The sequence below is a fragment of the Pteropus medius genome, unplaced genomic scaffold (assembly GCF_902729225.1).
Source record: "Pteropus medius unplaced genomic scaffold, Ma_sr-lr_union100, whole genome shotgun sequence".
NCBI lineage: Eukaryota > Metazoa > Chordata > Mammalia > Chiroptera > Pteropodidae > Pteropus > Pteropus medius.
This window is the reverse complement of record NW_024351731.1, coordinates 6898570-6914737: the sequence shown is the minus strand read 5'-3', so window position 1 is coordinate 6914737 and position 16168 is coordinate 6898570. Positions and strand designations below refer to the sequence as shown.

Sequence of the window (16168 nt, the reverse complement as noted above, 5' to 3'; positions counted from 1 at the left end):
GCGGGGGCGGGGCTGGGGGGCGCAGGCGGGGGTCTGTGCCTTGCTCAGGCCTGCCCAGGGGGAAGGTGTGCAGGAGGAGAGAGAGAGCAGAGAGGGGCTGTGTGTGTGCAGGGGGATCCCCCCACTGCCATGCCACCGCCACCACCTGGGGAACTCTCGGTGGCTTCCAGGGAGTGTGATGGGAAGAGGCATGTGCCCTCGCCATGTCCTTCCCTCCCCCTTAGAGACTCCAGAAAGCGCCGTGGGGCAGCTCTGACCCGTGGGTCTTGCCGCCTGGAGAGAGCTGGCCCTGCCGCCGTGCTTGCTCTGAGCTTGCGGTGCTCCCGGCCAGCCCTCGATGAGCGGGGACATTAGCTCCGATGTTCAGCTGTGGAAACGAAGGTACAGAGTAAGGACTTGCCCACTGTCACAGGCACGGAGCAGAGCAGCAGACAAGGACACCTTCACTGTCTCGCCCAGGAGCCACCAGCCGCCTGTGGCGGTGAGCGCCTGAGACGTGGCTCAGGACAGCACGTGCTGGTTTCAGAGACAGCGTGAGGTAAAGCACACACGCCAGCTCCTCAGGGTTTAGATGGACTGCACACTGAAACGAGTATTTTAGATAAATTGGTTGACATTAGCTACATTTTAAACTGAAATTCCTGTTTTTTTGGGTTCTGGACAGTTTAGAATCCACACGTGACTGCGTCGCAGTTCTGCTGGGTGGTGGCCCCATCTGTGAGGGGGTGCAGGGGGAGTCCCCCCTGGGCGACCAGCCTGGGGTTGGCAAGGACCGCGTTGTACTAACCCCACGCTGTGCGGCTGCTCGCGTTCGGGGGAGATGACTCACGCTTTCTGAGCTTTGTGTCTCGAGTGGGAACTGGGGTTACTGGAACTTGCAAGGAATTGTGGCTACAATCAGGGACACCTGGGCTGGGTTACGGAGCTGGCGGGCGTGAGGTGGCATCTCCTGTGGGTTTAGTGGCTTCCCCGGATGGCTGATGGTGCTGAGCACCTCTTTGCTTGCTGGCCATTCGTACGTCATCCCTGGAGAAATGTTCGTTCAGATCCTTTGCGGTTTTTTAGTGAGGTCATTTGTTCCTTTATCGTTGAGATGTAGGCATTCTTTACATATCGTGGACTCTCATCGGATATGGGGTTTGCAGACATTTTGTTCCTTCCTGTGGGTTGTCTGTCTTCTTGTTTTCCTGGTGGTGTCATGTCCACTGAAGCCCGGACGTCCTTAACATCCTTCTCGGGCTGCTCGTCGCAGGTGCAGGAAGCTGATCTCTGGGCGTCGATCCCGTTCCTGCGGCGTTGTGGAATTCATTTATTAGCTTGTAATTTTTTCGTAGACTCTCGGGTTTGCTTACACGAGACCGTGCCGAGACCGTGCCATGGAGACAGTTTGCCTCTTCCAGTTTGGTTGTCTTTTGTGTCACTTCCTTGCCTGTGTGCTCCAGTTAGAACCTCCAGGACCATGCTGGATAGTGAGGTGAGAGCAGACCTCCTTGTCCGCCTCTGACCTGGGGGACGCGGCCTGTCTCCCACCTCCGAGCGGGACGAGCTGCTTGTCCCGGGTGGAGGGGATTCTCTCCCGTCCTAGTTTGTTGAGTGAGGTTTTTGTTTTTATCGTGAAAGGCTATTGGATCGGGGCAGGTGCTTTTTGTGCGTCTGCTTAGAGATCTATGGCGTTTGTCCTGCCTCATCCTGTTTATAGAACCCGAGCAGCCTGAATGTGAAGACGGTGGCCTCGGTGAGTCCGTGGAAGGAGCCGCAGGCCTGGGCTGGAGTTCCCGACCCGGCCTTGGAAGGGCCGTGAGAGACTACGTCACACCGTTAGACACACCTGGTACGGGGGCGCCTCTGGGGAGTCAGCTGCTGCTGTCCTAGCCTGTGTCCAGCCAGCAGCCGCGTGGTCATTCAGAAATGGTGGTGCCCGGCGCCCTGGCCCCCTGGGTGCTGATACCCAGCCACCGCAGCCCTGAGGCTGTGCCAGTGCTTCCAGCCACTGGGTGTCCGTGGGGACTGAAGAGCTGGTGGCAGTGGTGAGGGTTACTGAGGGTGAACGGGGTGGGCTCTCACCCGCTGACCTGCGCCCAGGTGCTCACAGCGAGCGCTCGGAGGCCTGCTGCATGCTCTGTGGTGGGGCGGGGACGGCGCTACCTGTGTCCACTCATCCCCTTCCCACGAGCCCGTGAGCCTCAGTCTCCAGATGAAGCTGATACAGGGTCAGCCGCCTGCCTGAGGTTGACAGGCAGTGGAGCTGTGCAGTCCACGGCTGCTCGGCCCACAGCGACTGCCAGGGCCCGCTCTGGCTTTGCAGCTTGGCCATCTGCCCTGCAGAAGGGGGGGTCAAACCCCTGGACAGTGAGTGCAGGGAGGGAGGTTTCAGCTACCCAGGGTTCTCGGGGTGAGGGGCTGGTCAGCAGGGATTGTGTTATAGGACTCCTAGGCACGTCTGGGAGGCTGCTTGGGGGGTATGTCTGATGGAGGGTTTGTCTGATGGAGGGTATGTCTGATGGAGGGTATGTCTGACGGAGGGTATGTCTTCGGGACTCCGTTCTGGCCATGCTGGCATTTTGCCATTGTCTTCACTTGTTACAGGTTCACTCGTCTGTGGCAGTGTAGGGCTCACTGACAGCGTGGAGGTGTGCCCTCCAGTGTCTGGCCTGGTGAACATGGCTAGCATGTGTTTACGGAGGACCTACCAGGTGCCTCCAGGAGCTCTTGGGGGCAGGGAATGGGCGAGCCAGTACTGAAACGGGACATCTACTCTCTGCAGGCCCTGGGCTGCACCCAGGGTCACCTTTCAGGAGGAGCCTCAGGTTCCTGAGGGTCAGGCAGCTCTGGGCCAGGGCATGGGACAGGCTGGACCTGCATCGTGGGCCTGTCTGCAGTCAGGAGGCTGGACCCAGTGTACAGGGTAATGGGTGGGAGGGGACAACGCCCCAGAGAGGCCCTGCTGGGTGTAGCCACCTGCCTGGAAGACGCTCCTGGAAGCACTTCCCAGTGCAGCCACTGGTCCACACACCGGGTCCACTGCCCAGCGTGCAGGGGCGGGGCCAGAGGAGCGAATGCAGGTGGTTAGGCTCCTGCTCCCTCTGCGGAGGGCTGTGGGCGGGGTACACACCGATGTCCCCCGCAGCCCCCTGCCCTTGCAGACGGTCCGCACAGCCAGGTGAGGCACGGAGGGCGGGGAGCGTGGGGGCGGTGCACCCCGGCCGCTCTGGGCCAGCTGACCGTCACTTCCGGCCGGGGTGGACATGCACCGGGAGTGCGGGCCCTACAGGTGGCCTTACTCTTCAGTTTCCCCCAACGCACGCGCGGGGCACAGATGCAGCACTGCAGTTCATGTGGCTCCCCGAACCCGGCGCCGACTTCCTGCCCCCAATACACAGTAGGGAGTCCATGAGGGACACAGGGAAAAGGCTGGGCCCCCAGCCGCATGGGTCAGCATCGTCCTGTCCCGTAGGTCGGGGGAGAAGAGCCAGGACAGAGCGAAATGGCAGCAGCCGGAGCACAGAGGCCGGCACTTTGCCCCCCATACGAGCCCCTTCCTGATGGAGTTCGCTTCTGCTGAGACGGTGAGGACCTGCCTGAGGCGCCGGGGGAGCACGTGTGCCCAGATGGGGGGGGCGAGGTGGGGCAAGTGTCATGCCCCGGGGCTCTGCCGCCCTCCTGCAGTGGGCTGGGTTGTCCTGGCAATGTGTGGGCCATCCTAGGAGACCCATGGGACCTTTGCTTTGGTGCCAGGCAGAGGCGGATTCAGAGGTTACCCGAGCCCGCGGGAGGGCAGCCAACCAGTCCAGGCCTTGCCCTTGAGCACCCGAGTCTGGTGTGCCCTCCAAATCTGCCCCCTTCCTGCCATGCTCGAGTGGCCAGCGTGGGCTGTGTCCAGGACCACCCTCTGGGTGAGGGCCCGCATCTGTGCCCCTGGGTGTTTGCAGATGCTGCTTACGGGTGCCCAGGCTTTGCTTCTTAACCAGAAACAGCGGTTACTACAGGTACCCAAGGTGAACATGGGTGTCGCCCTGCCTGCCTCACCTGATGGCTCAGGAGTCCCCCGTCCCTTGTCCCCAGCCCCTTACTCTGTCCACCCTGCTGAGCAGGACTTTGTTTGGTTCTCATGCTGCTAGTTTCCCCGGCTCTGGCCACTCTCTGCATTTGCCAGAGCAGACCTCTCCTCTGGGTCAGGCCAGGCCTGGGCAGCACCGCCCCCTCGCCCCCCACCTTGCAAGGAGGCTGCCTGTGGACAGCAGGGAGAACACCCCCCACCATTGGGGCTCGGGGAGTCCTCCCCCCACCTCCTTGGAAGGTCCTGGACCTCCTGGGCTCCTGCTGGGCCACGCGTGCACCTGTCCCTGTAGATGCTCAGTCAGGACTCACAACTACATCGTTCACTGCAGCTCTGCTGATGTGACTTTTGGTTGAGAAATCTGTTCTGAGCCAGAGTGTAAATGCTGTGGCTGGTCGTACAGTCAGAGCCCACCCTGTGCCGTGTGGGCACCTGGTTGGGACAGGGGTGCTGCAGGTGACCCGCAGGGGCCTTGCTGACCGAGCTGTGTGCCCGTAACGTGCCTGTGACTCGCCTGTAGCAGCAGCTGCCTGGCTAGGCGGGCAGGAAGTGGGGAGCCAGGGAGGCCCGGGTGGCCCAGCCACGGAGAAAAGGGTGTTTGCCAGCACGTTTGCCAGCAGGGTGGGCCAGGCACAGGGAGCCGGTGATGGTGGAGCCGAGCCCTTGGGCCTTGGCTGTTCACCTAATGTCCTCGGTCCTCTTGGAAAGCTACTTTGGGGAAGAAATACACTGTTTAATCGTGAATGCCTTTTTCCTTATTACCAAACTAATGCACATTTATTTTTCCAACATTTGGTTATGAAAAGTTTGAACATCCAGAAAAGTTGAAAGAACTTCACCATGAACACCCCCTCACCCCACTGTTGGTGTCTGCTCTACCTAAACACAGGCCTATCTGTCGCCACGTCTCTGATACATGCTGGCTGTACAGTAAAGTGGGGGGCAGGTGGGCACAGAGGTGACGGTGTTTGAAAGCTTACCCCACAGTTGCTCAGTTTTCTGCTTTGAAGCCTTAACTTTTATGTTGCTTCAGTAATTATGAAGACAACGTGTTTTAAGGTTGCACACGTGCTGATCCACAGGCGTCCACGTCGGTGTAGCAGCCAAAGGGAACGTTAAGCCGGAGGGACGCGTGTAAAGGTGGCCACGGACACCTCCCGCGGAGCTCCCAGCCTGCCCTCCAGGGTGTCTGCAGTGGCCGCCTGGACGCGGCGTGTCCATCTCTTAAGTGGAGAATGTGCTTCTGAACTTTAGCAAGTCCAGAATGCCTCGCCCCTGGTGTACTGCGAGGCGGCTTAACTTACAGGCACAGGGCGGGCTAGAGGACGGAGGGGCAGGCTCCTGGCCTCTGCAGGGAAGCCCGTGAAGGTGAGCTTGGTGGCTGAAGAGGTTGCCACATTTTACGGAAGAATGTTGGATCACGAATATGCAACCAAAGAAGTTTTCCAAAACTTCTTCAGCGATGGGCGAAAGGTGCGTGCAGTGGCCGCTCCCTCGCAGCCCTTTTGAGTGCTCAGTGGCCACCTGGTACTCTGGACGGTTCCCTGTCTGGCCACCTCTCCTCCCAGTTGGAGAGGCAGGCAGAGAGGTGCAGCTAGATTTGTCTTGACCTCCCCCCAGGTCTGCTGCAGAGGCAGGCTCACGGGAGGGAGGGCTGGGGGGCCAGGGAGCAGAGGCACTAGGTGGGAGGCTCCCAAGACAAGGAAGATAAGGTGCCAAGGATTTTTGTTTATTCTCATTTTAAAAACTTTTCCACCTGAGTTGACACTAATCCTGGGGAACAGCTCCACTGAGATTCTCACAAGCGTGCACCCATGGGACTCCCCTCAGAGACAGGACGTTTCTGGGCCCCTGCCAGCATGGCCCCAGCACTGTGTGAACACATGCCACGCGTCCATTTCCCTGCTGACCCCCAGGCTTGGGCTGTCACGACAGGTGCTGCTGTGTGGACATGCCCTCTCTGCAGGGACCAAGGTGGGATTGGCTGGGTCACGGTCACGTGTCGGCTGGGCTGGAAACGGCTGGGCAGTTTCCAGGGTGGCTGCCCGCGTGCGTTCCCATGCTCGTCGGGGCTGCAGGCAAACGTCGGCCGGGAGCCGAGGCGCTCACATGGCTTGCGTTTGCACTCAGATGTTGGGCACCTTTGTGAGCCCTTATCTTCATATTTGTTATGAATTTTTGTCCATTTAAAAAGTTGAGTTGCTGGCATAGTCCTTGCTGATTCCTGGTTTCCAAAAATGTGTAGCGGATGCAGGCTGACACCTGGCGGGTGGGGTCCTGCTCACACCCAGCTCTGCCCTGGTTTGTGGGCCCCTTGGACAGGGCCCCTCTGCTGACCAGTGGCCTCATAAAGCACTGGTGGCAGCAGCAGTCACCCTCGTTGGCTGGCGGCCACTCCTGTTTCAGCTGAAGAGCGTGGCTGCTAAAGTCCTGTCACAACCGAGCTGTGACCCTCCTCTGCAACCATCGGGCCACTCCCAGGGCCTTGAGAAGTTGATGCAGAACCTGCAGTCCAAGGTACACATGGATGTGGCAGCTCCCCACAGGGGCCTTTGGGTGGTTCTGAGAACTGGTGCTGCCCAGGGCTGGGTGGCTGCCCTGCGTGGCCCGCAGTGTGGAAAGGCCCGTAGTCCAGGAAGGAGGTCGGTGGAGCAGGGGGCCGGGTCTCGCTGGGGCAGGTGATACACTCGGGGCCTCCTGGCCTCACCCTGTCCCCGCCACAGTGACTGGTCGGGCTGGCTCTCTGGCACCAACTTGGCGGGTGGGCGCTGTGGCGCGGGCCTTTCAGAGCACTGCGGCTAGCAGGCTGTGGATGGGTCCCTGGGGCTGGACCAGGTAGGGGCAGCGGCAGTGGCAGCCCCGACAGGGCCCCTCTTCCTTTGCAGATCGAGGCGAAGCAGCAGCAGGTGGCCGAGGCCCAGGAGGAGCTGAGGAAGGCAAGGGCTGACCACAAGTCAAAAGGGGACAGCGCGTCGAAAAGGTGAGTGTCCTGAGGGCCCAGCCCATTCGAGTCAGGGCGGCTGGCTGTAGATTTTAGCTTTTCCCTTTACCGATCCTCCGGCGTCCTTTCCAATAGTTCTGTGATTTAAAAAAAATACAAACTACGTTATCTGTGTGTCCGCAGAGTCACAGCTGTGACTTAGGACAGCGAAAGGGCATCATCAAACTCAGAGAACAGGTGCATGGCCCCGTGGAGTCATACAGGACATGCTGAGTTTCTCTCACCAATGTGCTATGACAGCACGTGAAATGTCACCAGGGAAGCTCAGTAGAGACCCGGTGTCCTGGGTTTTCATTGGGGCTGGTCACATGGGCACTTCTGCCTGGCACACACCAACCTCCCAGACCCCTGGAAGGCAGGCAGGTGCTCAGCATAAGCCGGTTTGTGTGAAGGGTCCGGGCTCAGTGAGCTGTGCTCGTCAGTGATGGTGACAGGGACCCTCCCGAAGCCGAGCCCCCACAGTAGGCCTTCCCAAGCACAGCCAGGCCCGCCCCGTCAGCCGCCCCACCTCCTGTGCAGAGCGCGGTCGCTGTCCCTGGCCTGGCAGCCCTGCCGAACTCGCCAGTGTTAAAGTCGTGCCACCTGCAAATAGGGACAGTTTACGTGTCCTCCGTCAGTCTGATGCTTTATTTCCTCTCCTTGCCCGACTGCTCTGGCTGGGCTCTCGGGCACAGCGCTGGGAACAGGTGGCGTGAGGCCCTGCACCAGGGGCCGGTTTCACCCGCACCACGGGGCGGGGTCTGCTGGGCGTTCCCCTGGACGCCCTCTCGTGTTCCCTGTCCGCGGAGATCTGTTTGCTCCATGGGTGTCGCCTCGTTAGGTGCTTTTCTGCCCTCGTTGAGGTGACCGCGGGCACACCGTGCCGACGGGTCTCCAGGCGTCGAGACGTCCTCGCCTCGCAGTCAGGGCCTGTGGTCTTCCCGTGTCGCTGGGTTTGCCGCTGTCTGTGACGGGCTGTCGTGTCTCGTTTTCCTGTGATGCCTTTGGTTTCAGCGTCCGGGTAACGCCGGCCTCGGAGTAAGCTGGCAGGTGTCTCCTCCGTTTGTGAAGAACTGTGTCCCTTCTTTAAGCACGTGACCTCACCGGTGAGGTTCTGAACGGGACTGATGTCGCCGCTTTACCTGGAGCGCCCTGTTCGCATTCTCCACCTCTTGGAGTGGGTCCTGGTGGCTGTCGCCTCCGGGCGTCTGTCTCGCGTCGACATCATTTGCCTCGTCACCTTCTGGTTTCTCTAGTCGCGTGTCTCCTTTTCGTCCCGATTGCTGTGGCTGCGGGTACTGAGTGTGAAGGTTTATCACCTGACAAGTGTCCCCAGGGGCAGGGTGGCCCTGGTGAAGGTGACGTGGGTGAGGGATGCCAGGTGCTGGACCACTGGGCGTTCGTGCTGGCACAGGCCTCCTTGTCCGTGCAGGTGGGTCTGCACGGGCCTCTCCTTTCTGCTGAGGGCTCAGTGTCCGGCCTGTGGGACAAGCACCGCCTCCCACGTCGCTGGACTTGCCCCCCCAGGGAGTGAGCCTGTGGTGACCTGTGACCCTCCTTGTTCGAGTTTCCTGCAGAAGAAAGAGAGGCTGCTGGAGAGACTGGAGGGGCAGCTTGTGATGCTGAGCGTACGGGCCACAGTTGAGGGGGAGAGCGGGCAGGTGGCAGTGGGCACATCCAAGCTGAACGACCCGGACCCCGGATCAGCGTCACTCAATACATGGGCCCAGGTCGTGTGCCGTCATGCAGCCTTGAGGAGGGGCCTCTGTTCCCCACGTGCCCCCAGTTGCCTGACTGGGCGTCAGATCCCAAGTCTGTCATCAGTTCACCCTCCAGAGAGCTTCGGGGCAGCCTAGGGCCGGGCAGGGACATACGTGCAGCTCAGCCTGCCCATGGCGGGTGGGAGTGGCCAGGCCACCTATGTGCCTGAGTTTAGTCCCTGAGCACACCCTGGGGACACCTGGCCCGCATCAGGAAGCTGCCCCCTCCATCACCCAGGGTCCTGGTCTCTGTCCTACATCCCCCCAAGAACTGTGGTCCTCCCGCAGGTGTAAGTGGCTTGGGGTGCCCGTGGAGAAGATCTACAGCAAGATCCAGAGGGAGAGGTTCGCCTGGGCGTGGACACGGCCAGCGAGGACTTTGAGTTGTGAACGGGTATCTCGCTGCCCCCCTGCAGCTGTCTGGCATTGAAGCGACACCGGGGGACCCTGGGCGAGATGCTGTGCTGCGGCGTCTGTCGTTGTCATGCAAATGGTCACCGACACCACGCCCTGTCCTGTGTCCTTCGCAGCTGCCCACCCACGCAGCTGTCTTTTGGGGTTTCTGCACAGGGAAGGGGTGGGCATCTGTGGAATGCCACTAACACTGTGCGGTGATGGGCCAGGGGAAGGGACCCTCAGGGAGGGCAGATCCCAAGCCCTGACCAGGGAAGGCCCATGTGCCACCCCACCTCTGTCCTGACACCAGGCAGGGGCCCCGTCAGACATTGCACCGCCTCCCCTGAACCGACAAGGGCCCGAGTGCCTGTCTGAGCCCGTCCCCTGGGGAAGGCTGACCGAGTGCCCACAGCTGGACTCCCTCCTGGCTGTCTTGGGGGCAGGAAAGCGGTGACCTGGTGTGGTGGGCAGAGCCCACCTGTTCACAAGTAAGCAGTGGCAATGGGGCCATCCCACGAGGACACGGGCCCTCAGAAGACCTGGCCTGCCAGAAAGTCACTCCAAAAAGGTCCCGACGGCTGGGACACGCAGGCTTGGCCAAGGACAGACTGGGACTGGAACCGACAGGCAGGGTGGTAGGGACGTCTGTGCCATGGCTGGGGCCCCAGTGGCCTGCAGGCTCCTGGAACTGGAGGGGGCAGAGGATGGGCGGTGCCTTAAAAGTCTCTGTCGGGAGGCAGACGGTTTTCCTTTTCAGTTTGGTCTCTGGCTCAAGATGCATCCAGACCACGTGGAACCGCGAGACGAGAGCCCAGCCTCAGGCCGATGCAGCAGCCAGTGCAACAGCAGGTAAGGTGCGCCTGGCCCGCGGAGGGAACACAGACCTCTCAGACCGGCCACTGCTCTGGGGGGTCACAGAGGTCAAGACGGGGTCTCCTTGTCAAATTTCGAAACCATTCACTGAAGACCTGTGCGTTTTACCACGTGCAAATTACAACTCAGGAAAAATCCGCTGTGAAAATAAATTAATTTCAGTGGACGTGTCACCACCAAACGTCCCTTCACAGAAACCTCGTTTCCCACGTGTATGTAGAGCTTGCCGTCCCCAACACGCCCCTTCCCCTGCTCCCGGCAAGGCAGGGGACAGACACGCGGAGGCTTCCACACAGGCAGAGTGTCACGGCGCCAAGACGCCGGTCACCTGCTCACTGCGCATGGGGCGAGGTGCGCAGACCTCTGCGTGGCAGGAGTGCGGGTGTCGCCCTGAACCCCGCCCCCACCCCTGCTCTGGTAGAAGGTCCAGCCACGGTCGCACGCTCTAGAGGCTGTCGTTGGCTCTGTGGCCGCAGGGGGCGAACGGGACTGGCCTGCGCTGGCGCTTCCCCGTCCGATGGGTGCCGACGCTCCCGCGGCAGCTGCCATGCGGGTTCCCGCCCCGTCCCGTGCCCCGCCGCCCCTGCGCTGGGTGCCGCCTGCGCCCCACATGCCGTTTGCCTGGCCCTGCGGCCCTCCACTTTCCTCACAAACGGCAGGTCCTAGGGACCCTCTGGGCCTCTCTCCAGCTGCCTGGTTCCCACAAAGGTCCAAAAACCCAGGTGCCCACAGAGCCCGGCACAGTCCCGGCACCCCCGCCGCGTGGCCGCCTCCCTCTTTAAAGCCGCCTGCTGCGGCGTCGACTCCGTGCTCTGCGCCCGTCACTCAGGAGCCGGCGGACACTTGAGGCCTGAGCTGGGAAAGCTGGAAATGATGGCTGAGTGCGCATGTAGAGATAAGAAAGCTGGCATGACATGCATGTGACCGAGATGGCACTGGGGACCTCGGCAATGACAGCACAGTAATGGAGTCCGTGTCCAGTTCCCGCCCAGCCCTGGGGGACCGCGGAGGGAGGATGGAGGGAGGCCCATGGCACCCACACTGGGGACTAGAGGAAAGCCCCCCCGCCAGCCATCTCAGGGGTGCAGGACACAAGCCAGGCCGTGTGCCCTCGTTCTGCCTGATGGCCTGCGGCAGCAACGCAGAAGGAAATCAGAGCAGAGGTCTTGGGGGCACAGGGACACGAGGGCCCTGACGGCACTTGTCCTGGTTCCCTTATTCTTTTGGCCCTGGACACCCGTGACGACAGTGCTTCCTTGATAGCCCCCCACCCGCCGAACTTGAAGGGTTCTGTTCTGTGCACGTGAGAAGGTCCTCGCCCGGACCCGGACCCGCTCCCCAGGGCCGATGGCCGGCCGGGGCAGTGAAGCAGCTGCGTACACTTGGTTCCGCTGTCTCCCGGGCACAGACCAGGTGCCCGTTCAGACAGGGGCTTCAGACCCGGGGGACAGCACAAGGCCAGGGAGCAGCAGCCTCCTGAGATGTCTCCTGTCACAGGCGCCTGGGAGGTGGCTGGGGAGGGCGAGACCACCGGGCAGGCCACCCACATCTGAGGAAGCCCCCCGTGTCCAGGCAGTAGCCAGACAGGCAAAACGCTCGGCTTGGGACCAGACGGCCACCTGTGACAAGGACACCTGCGTGGCCAGGTGGGGGCGAGGGTGCTGTCCCGCGCCATCGGCACAGGCCGGCGCCCACCGAGGTTTTCCATCGGTTCCCTGACAGAGGCTGTTACGTCGAGCCACAGATAGGGAGCGTGTGCGCGTGGGACCCGAGCGGCCACGGCTCTGTCTCACCCAGGCTTCACGCGGAACAAGAACCAGGGGCCCGGGACCCAGCTTCGAACACCGTGTCCCTCTGCTAAGGGACAGTGACGCTGCCGTCGGTGCTGCTCACGTAATGGGAACAGCAGCCACAGCGACCTGAATGAGGCTCGGCGGACAGCCCTGCCGCGTGGCCTCGAACCCTCAGAATGGAGGGGCTGGAGCCGAGGGGGGATGGTCAGTGGACGGGCGGCTAGCCAGATGGTCACGCTCCTCCTGGTCACCGCCTCTGAGCCCAGGCCAGCCGACGCCCGGGCCCTGGAGAAACAAAGTCAAGAATCCCTATTCTTGTCCTCGGAAGTCTGCAGGGGAGCTGGAGAAAAGGGGGGTGCAGGGTGTGGCCAGCAGAGCACAGGAATGGAGCCCAGTGAGGCGAGCACAGCAGGAAGTGGGGGGACTCAGGGAGCCCTGATTCCTGAGCTGTCTCCAACTCCCTAGCCCCAGGACGGTCCTCCCCAACTCCCCGGGCCCGGCCGCCCCCCTCGCCCGTGTGAGTGTCCATCAGGGTTTCCGTCTGCTCGATGCCCCACAGAACCATGAAACGTGGGGAACAGCTGCGTGGATGAAGGAAGGAGAGGGAAGGAAACGGCTGGGGGAGCTGGGGGGAGGTCAGAGCCGCCCCGGGGGGGTGGGGGCCTGGAGCAGCCGCCCCAACCGCCGGCTGCTTCCGCCGCTAAAAAATGGACACCCCAGAGACTTAAGTGTTCTAGGGGATGCTGGGCCCCTGCACCCCCAGACTCGGCAAAGACGGGTGTGCAGCAGCCACTATCACCTCGCTTCATCACGAACCGCCCGGTGCCGCGACCAGTTCTCAAAACGACTACAGAATTAGCCCCGGGTCCTTCAACGCTACTAGTGATTATAAAGACTTGAATATCCAAAAGATTAAATAATGCAATTTTGAAATGAGAAGTGACTTTGCTAAACTTGACATCAAAATATGACATTTAACTACAGAAGAAAACGGCATAAAAAACAAAACGAATGGAGAAAAAAATGGTGTGTGTGTGTGGGGGGGATATCTGCAACGCAGGTAAAGGCTCAGGTCCGCTGCATACTGAGAAAGCACAAAAATTTGGTAAAAAATCACGAACAAGTAACCAGCAAAAAAAAAGGAGCCAATATATTTTAAAACACAAGTCCTGCGTTTGTCCTACCGCATCTGCAATTAAGAAACGTAATTTAAAATGCCATTTTTTACTCTGAAAGTAGCGAAGGCTTAAAAAGGACAGCGCGTTCCCAGCCAGAAGAGCGGGGGACACGGGGACCGCGTACACCGCTCCTCCGCTGGCGGCCATGGGACGATTTCCGAAGGCCCCAAAGTCACACTGGGATCCCAATCCCGGGAACCTCCCGACACTGGGAATCTTGGCGATTTGCCGACACGGAAATTTCATCTCCAACTTGTTTACAGAAACAACCTCGGGAACTATGCAATTTCAATAAAGAACAAGGCAGGCCAACCCACGCCAGCAGCTGGGAATGCAGCGCCCCCTGGCGGCCGTCGCAGCCGTGGCGGGGAGGCTGTCCCGCGGCCGTGACTGCCGTGCGTCCTCCCACTTCCACTTTCCCCAGCGGACCTGCGGCTCTTTCTCAGGAAGAGCGCAGGAGAGACACACAGCCAGACACACTGTATTCACGTCGCGCTCGACAGAGCCCCAGCGTCTGCCGCCCCTCAGCCGGCCGGCCATCACTCACGCGCAGCCTCCGCAGCCCTTGCTGCCCTCCCCGAAGCGCCGTAAGCCCCGCCACAAGCACCGCGAACACTTCCGGCGACGCTCTAGACAGCCGGACTGCTGCTCTTAGTTGCCCTGGAGGCCGCGGCGCAAGATTTCCGGCGACACTCTGGGCCGCGAGAACGCTGTTATCTCGGTTGTCTTGGAGTCTGTAGGGAGGGACTTCCGGCGGCGACGCTCTAGACCTCCGGAGGACTAGGAGCTCAGCTGTCTGGAGGTTGCAGGACGGCACTTCCGGTCACCCCCTAGACTCGGAGGAAGTGCCTGGCTACCCTGGAGGTTGTGGGGCGATTTCCGGCGACGCTCTAGACCGCCGGAGGACTGCGTGCTCGGCTTTCCTGGAGGTTGCGGCGCGGGATTTTCGGCGACTCCTTAGATCGCTGGAGAACTCTATGCTCGGTAGCCTGGACTAAAGATAATACGAATTTTTGGTGACGCTCTAGACTGTTGGATGATTGGGCGCTCGGCTGCCCTGGAGGTCGCGGGGCAGACTTCCAGCGTAGACCGCTAGAGGGCTGCATGCTGAGTTGTCCTGGAGGCTGTGGGGCGGGACTTCCTGCGACGCTCTAGGCCGCCGGAGGACTGCATGCTCGACTACCCTGGAAACTGTGGCGCGGAATTTTCGGCGAAACTTTGGTCTCGCCAAAGAACTGTATGCTCGGCTGCCCTGGAAACCACAACGCGAAACTCCTAGCGAGGCTCTGGGGTACTGTAGGACTGCACTCGGCTGCTTTGGAAGTTGTGGAACGGGTCTTCCGGCGACGCTCTAGACTACAAGAGAGTTGCATGCTGGGCTGTACTGGAGGCCCCGGGGCGGGACTTCCGCCGACTCTCTAGCCCGCAGGCGGCCTGTGAGCTCGGCTACCCCGGTGGTTGTGGGGCGGGATTTCCGGTGACGCTCTAGACCGTTGTAAGACTGAATGCTCGGTTGCCTTGGAGATTGTGGCGCGGTACATTCGGCGACGCTGTGGACCGTTTAAGAACTGTGTGCTCGGCTGCCCTGGCGACCAAAATGCGAACTTATGGCGACGCTTTGGGGCACCGGAGGACTGTGCGCTCGGTTGCCCTGGAGGTTGTGAAGCAGGACTTCCTTCGACGCTCTAGGCCGCCGGAGGACTGGGCTCCCGGCTGCCCTGGAGGTTGCGGGGCGGAAATCCGGCTACGTTCTGGACCTCTGGAATGTGTGTGTTCGGCTTTCCTGGCGACAGCAACGCGAAACTTCTGGTGACCCTCTGGGCCACCGGAGGACTATGCGCTCGGCTGCTCGGAAGCCGCGGGGCGGGCAGCTACCCGGGCGCTCGCCTGTCTTTGCGATTCTTCCAAGTCTCCTAGCTCCGGTGCAAGGCGCCTCCCGGCTATTGTCTTAATCACCTTCATAGCAGCCCCGTCACCATCCCGCCCCCTTCCAGAATCCCCGCCCTTCTGTCAGTCTCCACTTCCCACGCACGTGCCTTGGGCCTATCTCCCCTGTCGCCCCTGGGCTCCATCGCCTGCAGCCAGATGCAGGGATGATGGCCGGGAAGTAGGTCTGGGTTTGGTGACCGAGCTGACTGCGGAGTGAGCGAAAGGACGAAGTCAGTGCTAGTGGAGAAAGGGGAGCGTCATGGGGTGGAGGCCACAGCAGCTCAGGAAACCGCGCGATGCAGAGGAGCAGGAGGGAGCACGGCAGCCTCGTCCTGCTGCCCCTGCGACCGCGGTCCCTTCATGGGCCCCGAGGCAGCGCAGTAGTCCCCTTTCTGCTGGCGAGGGCCGGGGCTGAGAGGCTCAGTGGTGTCACGCGGGGTGGGGGCGCCGGACTCTTGCTGGTTGGCCCGTGGCCCCACGTGGCGCCACGTGCCCCTCGCTGCTCAGTCCCAGGTGTCCGCTACCCGCACGCTCGCCGTTAGCCCGCGCTGTGTGAATCGCCTCGTCTAATACCCGTGAGCCAGAGGCTGCTTTGCAGATGAGGACATTGGGTTTCCGGAGGAAGGGGCTGGTGCACAGAAAAGGGAGGTAGAAGGCATGGTGACCCAGTACCGGCCACCGCACCCCACACCTGGGTTCAGACCGCGGCTCTGGTGAGACCTGCTTGAGCCTCAGTTTCCCACCTGTAAATCCGGGATGCGGGCACCGCTCATGCCTGGGGGGATTCACTAAGGTGCCGCCCCCGGCAAATCCGAGACTGCCAGAACACGAATGTTATTTTAGGGGTGACGTTAGGCGCTGAGTCAATCTGTTTAAACAGCAACGACTGAAATCACCCAGCAGAGCCTAAAAGACCAGCCGAAATGTGCGCAAGCCCTTCCTGCCCTTGCCGATGAGTGATTTTTTATTTGAGGGGTGGGGTGCGGTGGGGCGGTGGGTCTATTTTTCCAACACTTTCCAAATCTTATTTAAAGAGCATGAATGACTCTTACAATGAAAATAAACTCCCCAGCGCTATTTAAGAGGAAAACGAATGCCAGCCAGGCGGGGACGGGGCGTGCCCGGGACCGGGGTGCTCTCCCCAGTCTGCCCCAGCGTTCTAGGACGCGCTCGCAAAGGTTAAGTCCGCCTTGCCGGGGATT

At 61.0% G+C, this 16168-nt stretch overlaps 1 long non-coding RNA gene across 4 annotated transcripts; it reads right to left on the bottom strand.

Annotated features, from left to right (window-relative positions):
* Positions 1-4801: 4801 nt before the first annotated feature.
* On the bottom strand, positions 4802-13839 carry LOC120588780 (uncharacterized). 4 transcript variants are annotated; one of them, XR_005649319.1, is made up of 3 exons: positions 13467-13839; positions 8357-10205; positions 4802-7135 (listed from the first exon to the last, which is right to left on the bottom strand). It is a non-coding gene; the product is annotated as an uncharacterized LOC120588780 (long non-coding RNA). The 4 variants fall into 4 exon arrangements; XR_005649316.1 differs by having other exon boundaries at positions 7567-10205; positions 13467-13836; XR_005649317.1 differs by having other exon boundaries at positions 7567-10205; positions 13585-13836.
* Between the last annotated feature and the right edge of the window lie 2329 nt (positions 13840-16168).